This window comes from Hemicordylus capensis, chromosome 4 (assembly GCF_027244095.1).
Source record: "Hemicordylus capensis ecotype Gifberg chromosome 4, rHemCap1.1.pri, whole genome shotgun sequence".
In the NCBI taxonomy this organism is placed as follows: Eukaryota; Metazoa; Chordata; class Lepidosauria; order Squamata; family Cordylidae; genus Hemicordylus; species Hemicordylus capensis.
Window position 1 is genome coordinate 53163442 of NC_069660.1, and position 18429 is coordinate 53181870.

The following is an 18429-nucleotide window of genomic DNA, read 5'->3' on the forward strand; positions in this document are numbered from 1 at the left end:
CCATTAGTGCCAGGGAGGGACTAAAGCAGGTATTGAAGTTTGTCTGCATGCATCCACTAAACAGCAGGCCCTCCCCTCTCTCTGATATCTCTCTCACTGCTGAAATTTAGATTTCCTGGTTCCTTGTGGGCAGGAACCATCTCTCTCTCTCTCTCTCTCTCTCTCTCTCTCTCTCTCTCTCTCTCTCTCTCTTGCACATTACTCTGTAAAGTGTAGTAGATATTTGGCAGTGTTGAATAAATGATAATAATGATAATCCCTCCATAATGGGAAGATCTTTCTGCCCTCGCATGGTGATTTTCTTAGAGGGCTGCTGTGGTCAGTCCAACTCAGTAGCAGGTGGGGAAGGGCTCGGGGCAAGGTAAGGATTAACAAACATGAAATATAGCCTTTTCTCCAACTTGTAACTCTTGGGAGAGATACCTAGCAACCTTACCTTACCTGGTAGGTATCCTCCGTTGACATAAGCATTGTTTCTTGTGTGGAGAAGCCATTAAATGGAGTGAGAAGGAGGTGACAGAATGTTAGTTGTCAGCAAGATTTGAATTATGCTGTTGGTTATTCCAGCAAAAATCCCCAGTGGCTTAAGTCAACAGTGCATTTTTTTCTATACAAGGGAGCAATAAAAGATCTTTGCGAACTAGTCACTGGCAAGTACAGCTATACTCATTTTGACAGTGAGTTGCATTGCATATACCTGCTAGGAAAACTAATATCAATGAATCCTAGTGTTTGATTTTCAACATAGATTACTGTACAGATTCTCATAGCAGCATATGAGAAGGCATTTTCCTGATTCATTTCTAATAAGCCCTTGGACAAACAGAAATGAAAAACTGTCTTTGTTGAAATGGATTGGTGATGCTGAGAGATTATTTGGTGGAATGATTAAAAAGATCAATGTTCTTTATTATGGGACATTAATTAGAACTTCAGACTTCAGCAGCATTACTTCTTTCTAGGGTGCTAATATCATTGATCCCTCCTGAATCACTTTGGTATAAGCTTTTGGCAAGCTGGTTTGTTCCTGCACAAGACACCTGCAATAAGCTCTGAATTCCTCAGCCTCAGACACCTCAGCCTCAGACACACACCTTGAATGTCCCTGTTACATTAATGAGGATTTGCTCCCCAAACCCCGTGCAATACCTTCCCAGAGAGAAGTTCTTTTATCAGTTAATTTTATCAGGGATTTCCTATAGTGATGTAGTATGTAAAACATTTTATTCAAGATATTCCCCCCACCCTAAGATCTACAGTACCTTTCACTTGCAATTACACGAGCCATTTCCCATTCAGTTTATGATCACTCATGGTCAGTTAACAGGTGGCCACATGGGCTATCCATATGGTTATATGGCTGTGTGGACGACGTGAGCCCCACAACTGTGTGGCCTTCCCTACCATGCATATAACTGCCAATGGGGACTGAGGGATAAAAACATGGAAAGAGTCTAATTGGATCAGGCCCAAGGCCTATCTACACCAGCATCCTGTTTCCCACAGTGGCCCATCAGATGCCTCTGGGAAGCCCACAAGCAGGAGATGTACAGTAACCCCTCTGGCCGCTGTTGCCCTGCAATGGATATTCAGAGGTGGAACCAGGAGGATAAGGTCATCATTGGTGGGGTTCGTGATTATTTTGCAAAGCACCAAGGAAGTTGCCACTCCAGTTACAGAGTGCAGAGCTTAGCTGCTGCAGCTATTTAAGGAACACACATGGAGATCACTGTGTAGAGTCTAAAGTAAATAGGTTTATTAGTGAAATACAATTGGGATAGAAAAGACCCATCCTATCTATCAGCTACATAATGAATAAGTGGGGGGGGGGAGAGGGCTACATCTTCTCTCTAGGAGGAAAAGAAGAGGACTGACTCACTACAGCAGGCCTGCTCAACCTAGGCCCCTCAGCTGTGTTTGGACTACTACTCCCATAATCCCCAGCCACAGTGGCCAATAGCCAGGGATTATGGGAGGTGTAGGCCAACATCTGCAGGAGGGCTGAAGTTGAGCAGCCCTGCACTACAGGAAGTACCTGAGGAGACAAAGCAGGGGTCACAGAGCAGAAGAAAGCAGGGACAGGTAAGGAGACCCTCACTAGCTACCTCTGCTCCCAGTGCCTTTAGTGGTCATTACGATAAAGGTAAAGTGTGCCGTCGAGTCAGTGTTGACTTCTGGTGACCACAGAGCCCTGTGGTTGTCTTTGGTAGAATACAGGAGGAGTTTACCATTGCCTCCCACCGTGCAGTATGAGATGATGTCTTTCAGCGTCTTCCTATATCACTGCTGCCTAATATAGGTGTTTCCCATAGTCTGGAAACATACCAGTGGGGATTCGAACCAGCAACCTCTGGCTTGCTAGTCAAGTCATTTCCCCACTGTGCCATTAAGTGGCTTGGTCATTAGGATAGTTGGTGCAAAAGGATGATGCACTGGAACTCCATCTCCAACAATCATGACTAGCAGCCAGAGAGAGACTTGTCTTCCCTGAATGTAATGCCTTCAGAGTAGTATTATGGCCATACTGCGGTCTGTGGCAACAAATTCCATATGTGCATAGATGTCCAAATGAACAGGCCCCACAAATGCAGTCTGTCACTAGGCATGTACACTGCTGGTTTGGCTCGGCCCTGGACCAAACCCATTTGGGTGGTCCGCGAACATTTTTAGGTTAAATTTTTATTTATTTGTTTTTAAAAACTTACCCCTTCGGTGGGGGGGGGTGTTTTCCCCCAAGGTGGTGAGGTGTCTGCGGAGGTTGCCTCTCCCCCCACCGGCCACCCTGCCTTCAAAAATCAGCCCATTCACCCATTCTTTCCTCCGGCGTGGTGGCCATTTTGGAGGCTGCCGCGCCTGCGCAATAGGCCTCTGAGTGGCCTCCACACCAGGAGAAAGGACTGAATAGGTCAAAGAATGGTCAGTGCCTTGCAGACACCTCCCCCCCCCCCGCCGGGGGTATGTTTTTTGTTCGAGGGGGTGCTGGACTGAACTGGCCCAGTCTGGGTCCAGTTCAGACTTGAACCGAACCAGACCAGCCAGTTCCGTGCACACCCCTATCTTTGTATGTGCATGCGATCCAAGTTTCACTTGTGTGCCCTGCTCTGTGTATAACCTGTAAACACAGACTGAATGTGCACTGGCCCTTAGAACATTTGCCTATGTGTGTGAGGCAATGCACACACATACATACTGTACAAACATAGATATGCTTGTGCTGAATTGCATCCATATGCTGCTGATCTGTTGGCTGCAGCCAGTCACACATTTCATATACACAGAGACATTTTAAAGATTTTTATTTTATTCACGTTGGTACATACTTATCCATCAATACAATCAGTTACCATAAATAACTTTATTTATTTAACTTTATTTAAATACCTATTTTTATCCTTGTTTAATTTTCCAGCCTCCGCCCGCCCGCCCATCAACACAGCCCAAGTGATCCTCTGTAGAAGTTGCTTCCCAATTAAAAAGTATGGCTGTTTGATGAATCTTTCACACAGCCATCCACAATTCATGCTTCTGCCCACACAACAAAGAGATAATCAAATAAACAGGAAAGCCTAAATAAGAAACAAAAGGGAGAAGAAAAAGAGGAAGGGAGAGCGAGAGAGCGAGAGAGGAGGCAAAGATGAAAAGAAGGGGAAAGGGAGCAAAGAGGAAAAAAGAGGGAATAATCAGAATTTGATCAGCACACTCATCTTACACTCCTGTTGGTTGAGGACCAATTTGTTCTAGCGCCATTCCTTTGTCACCACCAAACTGTTAGGATTCTGCAGCGGATAAAAACTAGAAGGATAAGATTCCTTACAGCTGGGACCTGTCTGAAACATTTAGGAAGAAAACATTCATTCTCTTAAGACCCACCAATGCTATAGCTGTTCCTGTTCCATCAATTTCACTGTTTGGGAGACTGTTGTAATTCTCCAGGCATGTAAAAATAAAAGCATGAAGGGCATTTTGGTGAGACAAGAAGAATGAAGAGGAGGTTTCTGATTAGAAAGGATACGGACTGGGCAGCAGCATGCAGGCATGGGGGCAGGCAACAGCTAGAAGCCGCAATTCCAGGTAATCAAGAACTATTAATTAGAAAACAATAGAAAATGGAACAGCAACTGACTATATGGTAAATGTTTCTTGTGAACCAAAGCTGAAATTTCTTGGGTTAATGCAACCAATCACTATTGTTCAGGCTGAATATAAGGCTCCTTAAGGCACTGAGAATAATAACTCATAATTAATCTATGGAACTCACTGTCACAAGATGTGGTCTTTGATATTATGTTAGAGATTTTAAAGAGGAGTTTGATAAAGGCATGGAGAACAAGTCTGTCAATGGCTACTACTAGTCATGATGGCTTCATGGATCCTTCAGGTCCATGGGCAGAATGCCTCTGAGTACCAGTGGATGGGGTCCCACAGCAGGAGAGGGCTTTTGACTTCCATCCCTGATTGTGGGCTTTCTGGAGGCATCTGGGTGGCCTCTGTGGAAAGCGGGATGCTGGACTTAAAGTTGGACTAGCCGGGCTCATCTTATACTAGGCAGTGTGAATCACCCTATTAATGATCTAGAATAAATCATGATTAGAGACTTAATCATGAGGAAAGGGAAAGACCATAAGGTGCATACTGTGCATTGCATTCTGTGCCATCTGGAATGCAACTAGTGCAGACTGTTTTCCCTCTACAGTTGGATCCTCAAGTCCCAGATGCAATCTAATTCCCAGGATTAGGAAATTTGAGCTTTAGTAGGATGTCCCCATGAAGAGCAGGGTAAGGGAAGGCATCAACAGGAATCCCATTCATCAATCATGCAGGTGATGTATTTGGTCCTTTACAATAGTGGCAGCAGTTGTGTATATGGAAGGCACATGGTATTTTATACTGAGCTGGGCCATTGGTACATCTACTCCAGTGCTGTCTTTCCGGTGCAGTGCTTTTCCTGAGTCCCAGGCAGAGGTTTTTCCCAACATTGACACGAGAAAACCTTTTAGCTAGGGAGGCTAAAACTTGAACTTGGCACCTTGTGTCTGCAAGGAATGCACTCTACCACTGACCTACACACTCCCAAAGCCCTATGACTAGCAGGAATCAGAGCCAGGATGGTGTGTAGGTGAGCAAGGCAGCCACCTAGGGTGTAGCACACATGGGGCACAAGAAAGGAGCATTTGACCTATTAAGTGTTACACTTTAGAAATGTATTTTCAATACTAGATAATTCCTCCCACTGTAGCATGCATTTTGTGATGCTTCACGTCACAGGCATTAAAATGAAGGCCCCAAGCCTTCCAGTGGATGGTTCCAGAAGGATATTTGGAATTTGCATTGTGGGGAGGAAGAGGTTACTGGAACCATTATAACAGGCAGACGGCCATAACTACAGTGTGAAACAAGAATACCACCCTCCTTTCAACCACAACTCACCAAGCCTACAGCCTGAAATGTACGTACAATCCAACTGCTTCTCAAGAAAGCAATAAATATGCTGTTTATGGCAGGAAGGGATGGCAGGATCCTGTTACTGTATATATAATAGGGCTGGTTCCCATGACCACATGAAAGTCAGTAAGGTCTGCAGGGAGCTGATACGCCTGGAGGGTGTGCCATCTGAGCTTGCCAACATCCGCTTCTCATGCCGGTTCTCAACTTCTGTCCGGCTTTCATTCGAGATCCTCTGCCCAACTTCAAATGTTGGTGGCAACTTGGGCAGAGAATCTCAGGCAAAAGTTGGGAATTTCTCAACTTTTACTTTTACAAATTACAAATTTTTCAAATTTTACTTCTCAAAAACAATTCCCACGCAAGTTCCCAACTTTTGAGAAGTAAAATTGTGCACTTTATGCTTTCATGGTGGTGTGATTTTCAAACTTTGCTGAGGGCATACAAATGCCTTGTTCCAGCTCTGGCAGGAATTAATACGGTGCAAGATAGTCTGCATTAAAATTCATTTTGTTTTCTGTGGTGCCTGTAGAGTTATTCTTCTCCTACCTCAGACTGTACTTACATTGACAAAAGTCTTGCATGCTTTTGGCCACAAAAGTACTGTATGACTTTGAAACTGTTGAACTAGCTAGCTTTGCCTGGCTTAAATCTAAAATATTTGGAGCTCAGAGTTCAATGGTAGAGCACCTGCTTTGCATGTAGACTGTTCCATATTCATTTCCTGACATCTCCAGGTAGGATATTCCATTGAGCAAGCAAGGGCAGTCCTTTCATGAGGTGAGATGATGCAGTCATCTCAAGTAGCAGCAAAATGCCCACCACCACTTCAACAAGTTGTTCTAGTAAGAACTAATCTGCCTACTTTCCTTTCACTATCCCTACAACTGGACTAAATTAGGTCCAAATCGGTTAGGCAGTTCACAGGTTAGCCCACTTATGCCTCAAATATTCATGCGTCTGCCATCTTGAATTGGGGTAGATGACATCATCACAAACTATGTCCTTGAACCATCCCTATGTGTCCCTACAATTGTACCAAATTTGGTCCAAATTACTTCCAACTTGCACCTCAAATATTCATGTTCTGCCATCTTGAATCAGGGTGGATGACATCATGACAAACTATGTCCTTGAACCATCCCTATGTGTTCCTACAGTTGTAGTAAATTTGCTTCTAATCGGTTAAGCAGTCCACAAGTTAGCCCAATTGTGCCTTAAACATTCATGTATCTGCCATCTTGATTTGAATTAGGATGGATTGTATCATCAGAAACCATGCCATTGAGGTGTCCCTGTGTGTCACTCACTACAATTGTACCAATTTTGGTTCAAATCAGTTAGATGGATCACAAGTTAGCCCATTTGGACCTCAAAAGCTTATGCATTCGCCATCTTGAATTGGGGTGGATGACATCACCACAAACTATGCCATTGAGGTGTACCTATGGGAGAGGAGAGCTGGTCTTGTGGTAGCAAGCATGACTTGTCCCCTTAGCTAAGCAGGGTCTGCCCTGGTTGCATCTGAATGGGAGACTTGATGTGTGAGCACTGCAAGATATTCCCCTCAGGGGATGGAGCTGCTCTGGGAAGAGCAGAAGGTTCCAAGTTCCCTCTCTGGCATCTCCAAGATAGGGCAGAGAGAGATTCCTGCCTGCAACCTTGGAGAAGCTGCTGCCAGTCTGTGAAGACAATACTGAGCTAGATAGACCAATGGTCTGACTCAGTATATGGCAATTTCCTATGTTCCTATGTCACTACAACTGTACCCAATTTGGTTCATATTGGTCAATTTATTACAAAGTTGATGGGTAGGGATGTGCACGGAACCACGGAGGCATGGAGTGTCACTTTAAGTGGGGGTAGTACTTACCCCTCCCACCGCTCTTCCCTCTCCAGTGCACGTCTTTAAACAAACGTTTTGGGATGGCAGGGTTCCTCCCTGCCACCCCTGCCTCCATCGTTGGCTGCAAAGCTCTAAAGTAAGTAGAAGCTGGTGCTACGCATGTGCCTGGCACAGTGCGTGCACACCCATTGTTGCCGGCAGCATGCGCATGACGTATGTGGCACGCCCGTGTGACGTATGTGGCGTGCGCACACTGGCGGCAACAACGGGCACATGCACACCGTGCTGGGCGCATGTGTAGCGCCAGCTTCTACTTACTTTAGAGCTTTGCAGCCAATGATGGGGGCAGGGGCGGCAGGGAGGAACCCTGCCGCCCCAAAACATTTGTTTAAAGATAAGCGCCGGAGGGGGAAGAGTGGAGGGGGAAGAGCGGCAGGAGGGGTAAGTACTACCCCCCGCCCTTAAAGTGACACTCCCCCCCACTGCCGGACTGGCCAAATTCCAGACTGGTCCGGAGGTCTTTTCCATGACTCCGGACCGGTCCGGTCACACCACTATTGATGGGGGAGGGCATACACATGGACACACACAGAGAATGACGGGTGATCTCATAAGCCTACTAGAAAGTAGGCTAGAAAAGCAGGCACATGGGGAGAGATGGCATTTGGCACCCTGCCTGAGGTTCACTGAAGTCTTGGGCCCAGCAAGACAGACTGAGCAATGAACTGAATCAGTACTATAAAGCAACTTCATATGTTTATATAGCTGAAGCAGAGCTAGTAGTAGCCCAAAGGAATCGGCCCACTATTCAGAATGGCTGGGTTTCATCATCACATTTTCAAAAGTGAAAAGGGGTTGGCTCATAGCAGTTACAGGAAAGAGGGGGGCAGCTTAGGTTCCTGTATGCCAGTGGAATGGCAGCCCTCCCCCCTGTCCGTCCTTTTATCTCCACCAGTCCCATGTGGATGACTTGTCCCTGGAATGGCAACAGTTATGAACCACTGCCCTAGGCAGCGTGGAGGGACCCATCATGTCCCACCAAATGATATCAAGAGCTCAGGACAGTGCAGAGGGAGATTTGCTGCTGGTGCTTGGGAGAGGAAGGTTATGGATTCATTGTCTGGTCTCAGAACACAAGATTTACTAAGAGACAGCTTGACTCTATTATGCCAAGAAGTGCAGGGTTCAGCCCATGTACAATATGATGGACTGTTTCAATGTGAAGCATGATAGGCCTATTAATAATCACAGTCTCCCAGTCTGACCTTGAACGGAGCCTGGGCAGAATCCTTGTTAAGTTTCCTTCCCCAGTATTTACAGGAGGCAGCACACAGAAAGAAGTCTCTATTTGCTATGGCTCTCTCTGTAGTCTGAGCTGCATTGCGAGCCCCCTGGCGTATCTGTGCAGGATCACTAAAAATCCTGTTTCCCCTTCTCAGGGCATTGATGTCTTTGACTCTTGCTGTGGAGCAGTCAAAATCTCTCTCTCTCTCTCTCTCTCTCTCTCTCTCTCTCTCTCTCTCTCTCTCTCTCTCTCTCTCTCACACACACACACACACACACACACACACTTTCCCCTCCAAGAACGCACCCTGCAACCCGCTGCCACTGCAGCGGACTTAGCAGCCTTTTCCTCCACGGATGAGGCAGGTTTCCCCCTGCTCGCTTGTCTCCTTGCCTGACTCAGACTGCAAACCTCAGCAAGTCTGTCTGCGGGCACATGGAAAGGAGTTGGGATAAAGGGGAGGGGCCAAAGCCACCCTATGGGGTTGGATAATGAACTGCACCAGAGAGAGGAGGGAGGGCGGAAAGAAAGCGCCCCCTTCTCAATTAATGCAGAAGCTTTATTCTATTGAGCAACATCCCAGCCAATGAGCTTGGAGCTCCGCAGAACACAGCGACGTACGGGAGCCCTGGAGGGGCGGGTGGGGAAGAGCAACTGCAGCATTTGGAGGAACTGACCTGCCAGCCTGAAGTCTCCAGCCAGCCCTCCTTGGATAGCGTGTGCGCGGGTCACTGCATCAGCGAGCTAGTAAGTTGCATGTCCCTTCTTGTTCTTTTCTTGCATCTCTTTCTCAATTGTACTTTTGGGGGTGGCTCAGCATCCATCCAAGCCTTCCCTTTTTCTCTCTCTCCTCCGCTTCTCCGCTTGTGCCTTTCCAAAGTAGTAGCGGGGCTTTGGGACAAAATGGAAGGGGAGAGGGCGAAAGGAAACAACAATAGTCAAAGGAACTCGCGCCTCGCTTTAAGCCCCCTGCAGCAAATGCATTTATTCCAGAGGCTAGAATAGGGGTCAGGGTCACCAACCTGTACCGAGAACTCGGGTTTCTTTCTGCGGCGAAGCGGAGAATTCGCTGTCCGAGGTGCTGACCGGACGGTCAACTAGGGCTTGTTTTGCCAGGAGTGCTGAATGGACAGCTCCTTAGGCGTGGAGGTTCTTGGAGTGAGGCACACGGAGAAGATAGTTCCTCGGTGCTTGATGTACTCGGGGAAGCAGAGAGAGAAAACTGGACAGTTCACTTCTGATTGGTGCAGAAAATAAGACAGCGGTTTGTATTGAAGAACGCGAATATGTGTGGAAAAAGAGGCTCCATCTGGACTTGTTATAGTCCTGACAGCAAAGAGTCCCAAGCTCCCTACCTGGTGTGCCACTTGAAGCAAAATATGTGACTGATGTGTACCCCCACCCAAGGTTATAGTCCAGACAGTTACAGGAGAAGGGGGTCAGGCAAGTGGACATGCCAGGGTGTACACACACACACACACACACACACACACACACACACACACACTTATTTTCAGAGCCATGCAAATGCTGCAGATTGGATATAAAGCACACAATGGGTCTCTGCTCACCTCATCTGCAGCACTTCAGCCTCAGAGCCCGCTGCTAGTGCATTCAGATACTGGTGCAATGTGTCCCTGCTGAATGCAAAGCTGAGTTCTCTGGAGAGAGTGCTCCATTAACTTTCCTGATGTGGAACTGCAGGTTTCATTGATCCAAAATCTAAATTTCAAACCCAACAAAACTGAGGCTTAACCAGAAACTACCTTTGCAGTGGGTTGGATCATAGCGATTCCTTTTAAGAATACCTATTTGGATATTGTGCCTTTGCATTTCAGATTTGTGCTTTTCTGCAAGAGTTGAGGCAGGGAATCACAAACTCCCTGTTATTGCACTCAGAAGGAATGCTGACTCAGCCATCTGTGCCACGGCCTCAGCAGGGCATGATGGTTCTCAAAAGGGAAAACTAGGCTGTATTGGGCACAGAACAATCCACTGCACCAAAACCCAGATGCGTCAGTGTTCAAATATAACTGATCCTATGGAGTCTGAGAAAAAAGGAACTAAGGAGGGAAAGGTAGAATGGATGAGAAAGTCCCTGCATGTGTGTGACATCATCTTAGTCAAGTAATGTAAGATTGCTGTTTCATCTAAGTGGAATTTGCTGCAAGTTACCTCCTCAGATAAGCATTGCTTCTATTGTTGTCTTAAGTAGATGCAACTCATTGTTACACAGGAAAGTTTGTGGGTTTGCACAGGAAAGTGTATGGGCTGCCCTTTTGAATTTATCCATGTGATCGTGTATACAATGCCTGGCTATGTAAGGAAAGGTTCATGTGAACTAGGCAGTACACATACAGTAGTAAGCCAGCAGCTATCTCCATAATCACAGCTGCTGGGAAAGGTGCAGTTGTGGAGCTGGCTGCCAACTCACTGTGTGTACCACCCAGTTTACACTGAACCTCTGTATCTTTCATTTGTGCTCTCAGTTCATGGAAGCCTTGGCTAAGACTTGAGGCACACTGCAAGATGAGAACTCTGGGGGATGAGTCTGCTGATTCTTTGCTGGCCAGCTGACACAGAGCAAGTCACTTACTTCCCAAGCCCCCAGTCTATTATACCTCTGGAGCACTTACAAGATGAGATGGGAGATAACAATTTCTCAGCTCCTGAGTCATTAGCTCCGTCTCTTCCTGATAAGGCCGAGCACACCTTTCTTGCTGCAGTCTCCTTTTGGAACACACATACAGGCTCAGACAACTGACTGTCATTTCCTCCAGACCTAGATGGCCTGAGATTACTTGGGTGTCAGGCTGCTGTGCACTCTGAGCGTACGGATCTGGACAGCAGCAGGTTCTGACCAGGGCTCTTGGGTAACTTTGCTAATGTTGCCATTGGCTCAGTGTGTGTCTGCCTCTATTTGCTGCACATTGCACTGCTGTCTGTAATGGGGATGCAATGAATCTGGATACTGTGATAGTCAGGGACTCTTTGTAAAGTGTCCAGGGACTGGTGGCACACACGCACACACAAAGCCCTACACTCCTCTCAATAAAGTAGGAAAGCAGGGGCTTTATAGGGCTGTCTCTTGGAAGCTTTAGTGCAGCTTCGTTCCTGAGATCTTGCCTAGATAGAAATAATTTCAGTGAAGAATATCTTTCACTTTTGAAGTGTGCTGTCCATGACTGTTTAATCAGTGGTGAATATACAGAGCATGAAAATGTCATTGTGAAGCATCCCTAAGTTGTTTATGAGAGAAAGTTCTGCTGCTGACCCTGTGTGGTAGGGGAACAGGGGTGGAGGAGTGAGATATGGGCCTGCATGTCCTAATGCTCAGTGCCAATTTTATTTACAGTGTTGTAGCTGTATGAATCTGTACAGAGCAATGAACCCTGTGATCTGGGTACATTGTAGGTGGTACAATGAATACTTGATGTGGCATATGTTTGTTTGTGTACATATGTGTATAGAGGGAGGAGCTCTAGGTCTTCAGAATGGCTTGTCTATATTTATGCTGGTCTCAGTAAATGCACTTGGGAGGCTGTGGAAACTGTGCTGGGAATACAGTCTAGTGTGAACATGAGTGCAGTAATGCACCCAGGGCTTTCTGTGTCCTGTTGTGATTGTAGGTTTTCATGTATATGGGAAGGCCCAATGCTGAGGGTGTGTATATGTGCTCTGAAGGACTCAGGGTAGGTCTGAGAGTGGAAATCATGGAAGGATCCCAGTACTGGAGAAGAACGGATGCAAAAACATGCAATGGGGAAATGACAGCATCACCCTAGTGGAGTGTGTGATTGCTACCTAGGGGAGCTTCCAGAAAGACTCTAATTTCTCCTAGAAGATGCTATGGTATCACAGTCCAAATAGAATGGTCCTAGTATGTGATTGTTGGAACTTCTTTCTTCAGTGGCCTCAGCTGGCCTTTTCAACCCTGGTGTTCCTACCACAGCAGGGGAGCAGGAAAGTGTTCTAGGCTTCTCCGCAGCTTGAATCTGCTGTCCATGGTTGTTGCAATCAGACTGAATAAACAAATGTTTACAAAAGGCTATGCCTAGCTTGTCCTTTTAATTTAAATGGGACTACTTTGTGTGCTTTTCCTCATCATGTCAGCCATTGGAGGGATTGGCTGACATAAGCCAGCCAATAGGTGCATCCTGTTGGTAGCAAACTAACATGTGGCAGTGCAGCTGGATCACTTTGGAATCTCACTTTGAAATATGGCTATTACTATTTCAATTGCAAACAGGGGAAATCAAACATGGGAGTCAAGGGTCATTTCCCAAAGGCTGCTTAACAGTGCGGTTTCTGGGAGACTGAATGCCAAGTGCTTCTTCCAATTAGCTTATGCCACTTCCTTGCATGAGATGAGACTGAATCCAATGATGCCTCCCAGGGAAAAGCTAATATCTGGCTGTCTGGAGTGCATGGTGGTGTTATGTCACTGGAGAGAGGAGAATGGATCCTATGAGGAATGAGAAAAATCCTCCTTTCTTATGAGACAAGGCATTGCTGCAATATACTTGCTTGGAATATGTCTGAATTTCCTTGTAATTAAAAGCAGCATGTGATATCACATCAGGATAAGGGAGATCTCACAGAGCTAGCCCACACACTGAGCAGGTTCATTGCAAGAACTGGGATGAGCACATTGGAAAGGGGGAAGGAGAGCTTGGCTAGGGGGTTTTGTTGTTGTTGTTTTGCCACACCCATGAAGAGGTCACAGAAAGTTGAGCACTTACAGAAAGATGAACACACTTACACCCATCACTTTCAAAGCTCCTTTAATTCTCCGTTAGACTTGCTCATGGAGCCAGATCTGAATGTTGCAGGAGGAGCACAACTCGGACCCTTGCTCTAGATAATGCACCTACAAGCCTGGAGTCTTGAGCTTCCCATTCAACCACTTGAGAGGAAATGGGGATGAAAATTGATTCTGTGTGAGAGAAGGGCTGATTCACACATGGCAACATTTGGATCTGCCTTCAAACCATGACAAAGGCAATCCCATTGGTCTCAACCAGATGAGACAATTAATCAATTAATCAAGTGGCAGGACCAACCTATCTAAGGTGATGGGTTAAGGAGTTTGGGGATGAAGCTTCAAGTGACCTTTTCCAAATTTAATAATGCAAACAGAAGCATCTAATTCTCTCGCAGCTCATGACAAACACTTGCCATTTGCTTATGGTTTAGTTTCTCCATATTGGCAGGAATGGCATGAGAAACAACACAAAATAGAAGAGCACAGGAATAGGCTATGGAGCAGGCATGGCAGCAAACAGACAGCTCCTTGCTCTTATATGTTGCATTTTAAACCTGGTTGCAATCTCTGCCCAAAGGATCTGGGAACCTGAAAGGACAGATCTATTGATAACTAACTATCAGCTGGGCTAGTTAAACGTATTTAGCTGGGCTAGTTAAACATATTTAGAAATGGTATATCTCTAAATACTGAGTACTGGGGACAAACCACAAGGGAGGACTATTATGCCCTGCTTGCAAGTATCTCAGAGGCATCTGGCTGGCCAGCATTGGAAACAGGATGCTAGACTAGAGAAACCCTTCTTCTGAACCAACAGGGCTCTTGTCATGGGCTTCTGAACCTGTGTACCTGACAGATTTCTTCTGCGGCTTGTTTTGATGCAAGGGGATGTCTATATAGCATGGTGCATCGTGTCACTTTGTGTGATGACCGAGCACCTCCTGCATTATCCTGCCCTTGCTCAGCTGGACATTGGATTAGATTGTATGAACCAGTTCGAATCTCCCAAATCTAGAAGCCATTTTCCCTCACACTCCACAAAAATCATTTCCCCACTGGCCAAAAGTTCCTAATAGCATCCATGGTGGCTACACATCTGTGCCCAGTTATTGCAGGCACTTCCTAAGGGCAACAGTGAGCTCACATAGTGGTCTGAGTGGGTTCAAAGAGGGCAGTCTCATATTGCCTGTTAAGTGGTGTCTTATTAGACACAGATAACTCTTTTGCTTCCAAAGCAAGGGATCTTTCCCGGCAATGTGTGTCTCTGCTGCAGGTTTTTGTCTTGCACGAGAAATGGTTCATATGGCAGGGGGTACGCTGCCATCTGCTGCATCATGGCTCACCAGCCTACAGCCTTTGCTGCAATTGCTGCAGTCTTTGTACTGCAATAAGAACTAGTAGGGGTTTTCTGTTTCTGGTTTGTTTTTTTTGAATTACTGTATGTAATGTATTCTAGCTAGGTGTATGCATGTACTGTTCAGCCCCGAACCGGTTTGACCAGTTCAACTGCAAATGGCCTCCACGCATCTGCTTAGGCCAGAACCAGGCTGCTGCATGGGTGGGTTGCTGGAGGGGGTGCCCTGCGCTTGAGCTGTGCCGGGGGGGTGGGTTGAGGAGTGGCAGCACTGGCTGCCAGGCCAGTAAGATCCTTAATCTACTTGTGTAGGTGCCCTCTCGGTTGCCATTTCAAATACCTTTCAAGGATTCCCCCCCCTTGCTTGTAAAGGAGAATCCTCACCAGATCCCCCTTTACAGACTTAGCCCCTTGAACTGCCAGAGCAGTTCAGTCAAGCAGACTGGACTAGCTGGTCGGTTCAACCGAACCGGTTCACGGACCAGTGGTTTGGTTTGAATTCAGTCCAAATCTGAACCGAACCACAAATTCAGCTTGTGCACACCCCTAATTCTAACTTCAAATGAAAAAGCACTTGTTTTTTTACAGTTGGAAAAGATTAAAGTAGAGAAAGTCACTCACTCCAAGGTCACACAGCAAAGAACTAGGACAGCTAGGGAGGTGAGCTCTTATTGCCTTCATTTTCTAACGACAATTAAGAACAAGAACAGTTCTCCTTCAGATCCTTTTGTTTTATACCCACTTAAGTGGCCTTCATGGATGATGTTCAAAGTACCTTGGAAGGGTCACTCAGGAGCATGGTCCCCACATAGGGCAACCATGTCTTCATTGTGTTGTATCCTTCTCTCTGACCTCAAACGCTGCTCTTGTTACTCCAGTTTGCTGACTGAAGATCACATATTATGAACATGTTTTAAAAATCATTCCATCCATCCTTTCCTTTGTAGACAGTCACCTAGTCTGCCTGTATTGAGACCAGCAATGTCCCCAGGTTTAGTAGGGGGAAGTTGAGGTGTAGAAGATTGGATGTGTGCCTTAGGAATGCTCAGTCCAGAAGATGTGTGCATCTGTGATGGAGCAGAGTGGGTTGCTCTGAAGCAGCTACATCAATATCCTGTGAAAGGCAAGGGGAGCAGGAAGTCCACCCTCCAGCTATGTTATCTATGCAAATATTATAGGTTGTGTTATGATGGGTGAACCCCCTTCAGCTTGATTTGGAATAGGCTCAATAATTTCACTTTTCTCCAAGAACTCTTGGAAAGATTGTTTCCAAGAGTTCTCTTGCCATTGGTAATGTTGGCACATATACATTGATGATGCCATGCACACATGTGCCTGATTGTATTGTCCCCTAGGAATTGCAGTTCCAGCACTGTTGGAACAGCTTTAATTGCTAGGAAATTGTTCCTAATGTCTAGCCTGAACCTGCTTCTCTGTATTTTCAGCCCATTGGCTGACATTGTACATAGTCTAATGGAGTCCTAAGGCTCTGCACAGGTCTGTAGTGAAACCTCAAGGTAAGCCCTGGTGCTTTAAAAACCTGGTGGTGCAGAAGCATCATTACTGTATTCATACCCATAGGCATGAATGAGGATAAATGCAGTAAAGTTGCTTCCACAGCCACCAGGTTTCAAAAGCTTTGGGGCTTATCTTGCCACTTCACTGCAGCCCCACACAGAACCTTAGGATTCTGTTAGACTATGTGTCATGTTAACCAGTGCATTGTTACAGAGAAGCAGATTTAGGCTAGACATTAGGAACAATTTCCTAGCTGTAAAAGTGGTGCATCATGTTAGCTATTGGTTCTAGTCCTGCCCTCAGAAGCATCAGAGAACAAACCCACTGCTTCTTCTATGTGGCAGCCCTTCAGATATCTGAAGATGGCTATAATATCCTCCTTTAGTCTTTCTTCCCCAGGCTAAACATGCCCAGATCTTTTCATTGTTCCTCATAGGTCTTGGTTTCCAAAGGAGATTTTCAAACCAAGGTTGGACAGCCATCTGTTAAGAAGGCTGTAGTAGTTCCCTGCACTGAGCAGTGAGTTGACTCTCACTCAATTCTATGGCTCTAGCCACTTGGATATTTTATGAACCCCTTCCCAAAATAAACTTGCCTAGGAACAAAAGAGGATTTTAAACCGGGATGGGGACAGCCACATATTGGCAAGTACAATCACATGGAGTTCAACACACCTGGATGGGGACAGCCACATGTTGACCCCTGCTAACTGAGCAAAGAGACCCCTTTTAAAAGTGATTCTCTCATATTTAGCGGGGGGGGGGTAGCAACTGGCCCTATCCAGCCCCAGCACAGCATCCCTCCAGTGGCTGTTGCTAGTATCTGCCTTATGTTTCTTTTTAGATTGTGCGTCCTTTGGGGACGCCAACTTATATATGTATTATTTATTTTTCTGTGTAAAGCACTTTGAAAACTTTGGTTGAAGAGCAGTATATAAATATTTGTAGCAGCAGTAGCAGCAGTAGCAGCAGCAGCAACAGCAAGAAACATTCAAAATAATTAATCTAAATAGATATTCACCAAACAAAAGGCTGCTGTTGGGTGATGCGATCATGTGGTCTGCAGCAATCAATTAGGGTTTGATTTAACTCATTGTGTGTTTGTGCTTAAGAATAATCTCTCCCTGACCAGGATCCCTGTCGAAGTGTCTGACCATATTGAATGTGTGTACCTAAGTTTGGGGACCAGGGGTAGACTTCTCTTGGTGTACCGATCGCCCCGCTGCCCCATGGAGTCCCTAACTGAGCTGACAGACTTGGTCTCGGGTTTGGCATTGGAGTCTCCCAGGCTTGTGGTGCTGGGGGACTTCAATGTTCACTTTGGGACCGATTTGTCCGGGGCGGCTCAGGAGTTCATAGCGGTCATGACGACTATGGGCCTATCCCAAAGGGTCTTGGGACCAACACATATTGCAGGTCACATGCTTGATCTGGTCTTTCACTCTGATCAGGGTGGTGTTCCGTGGGTGGAGACTCCTGTGATTTCCCCATTGTCATGGATAGATCGCCATCTGGTTAAGGTTGGACTCATAGCCACACCCCACCTTCGCAGGGGTGAGAAGCCCATTAGAATGGTCCACCCGAGAAGGATCCAATAGGGTTCCAAGAAGCCTTGGAGGGATTTAGTGTTGGCTCTGCCCATGATCCTGTTGATGCCCTGGTGGAGAACTGGAACAGCAAGCTCACCAGGGCAGTAGATATGATCACACCTAAGCGTCCTCACCGACCCGCTTCAAAATTGGCCCCTTGGTATACAGAAGAACTACGAGGGCTGAAGCGGTGAGGTAGACGACTGGACCGCAAGTGGAGGAAGACTCAACTCGAATCTGACAGATTACAGCATAGAGCACATTTGAAGATCTATGCTCTGGCAATACGGGCAGCAAAGAAGCAATTCTTTTCAGCCCGTATTGCGTCTGTAAGTTCACATCCAGTGGAGTTGTTCAGGGTTGTGAGAGGGTTAGTGAGTGCCCCTCTTCCCTCAAATCAGAATTTGGAACCATCTATTACCCGCTGTGACATGTTCAATGAATTTGTGTGTGAATAAGATCTCTCGTATTTGGGTCGACTTGGACTTAGATCCCACAATTACTGCAGTGTCTGAATTGGAGGTGTCCAGCAACTCCTTTTATGTGGTTAGGCTGGATCAGTTTCAGTCTGTGACTCATGAGGATGTGGACAAGCTGCTTGGAGCAATGCAGCCTACCACCTGTTCTCTTG

At 46.2% G+C, this 18429-nt stretch overlaps 1 protein-coding gene across 3 annotated transcripts in view; it reads left to right on the forward strand.

The window, feature by feature from the left end:
• Positions 1 to 9203: 9203 nt before the first annotated feature.
• SYT2 (synaptotagmin 2) overlaps positions 9204 to 18429 on the forward strand; it is a 221367-nt gene continuing 212141 nt past the window's right edge. The window contains exon 1 of one of the 3 annotated variants that reach the window (XM_053247071.1): positions 9204 to 9320. The gene's annotated coding sequence lies outside the window, so the exon portion shown is untranslated. The remainder of the gene's footprint in view (positions 9321 to 18429) is intronic. The other 2 variants (XM_053247078.1, XM_053247072.1) reach the window with 2 other exon arrangements.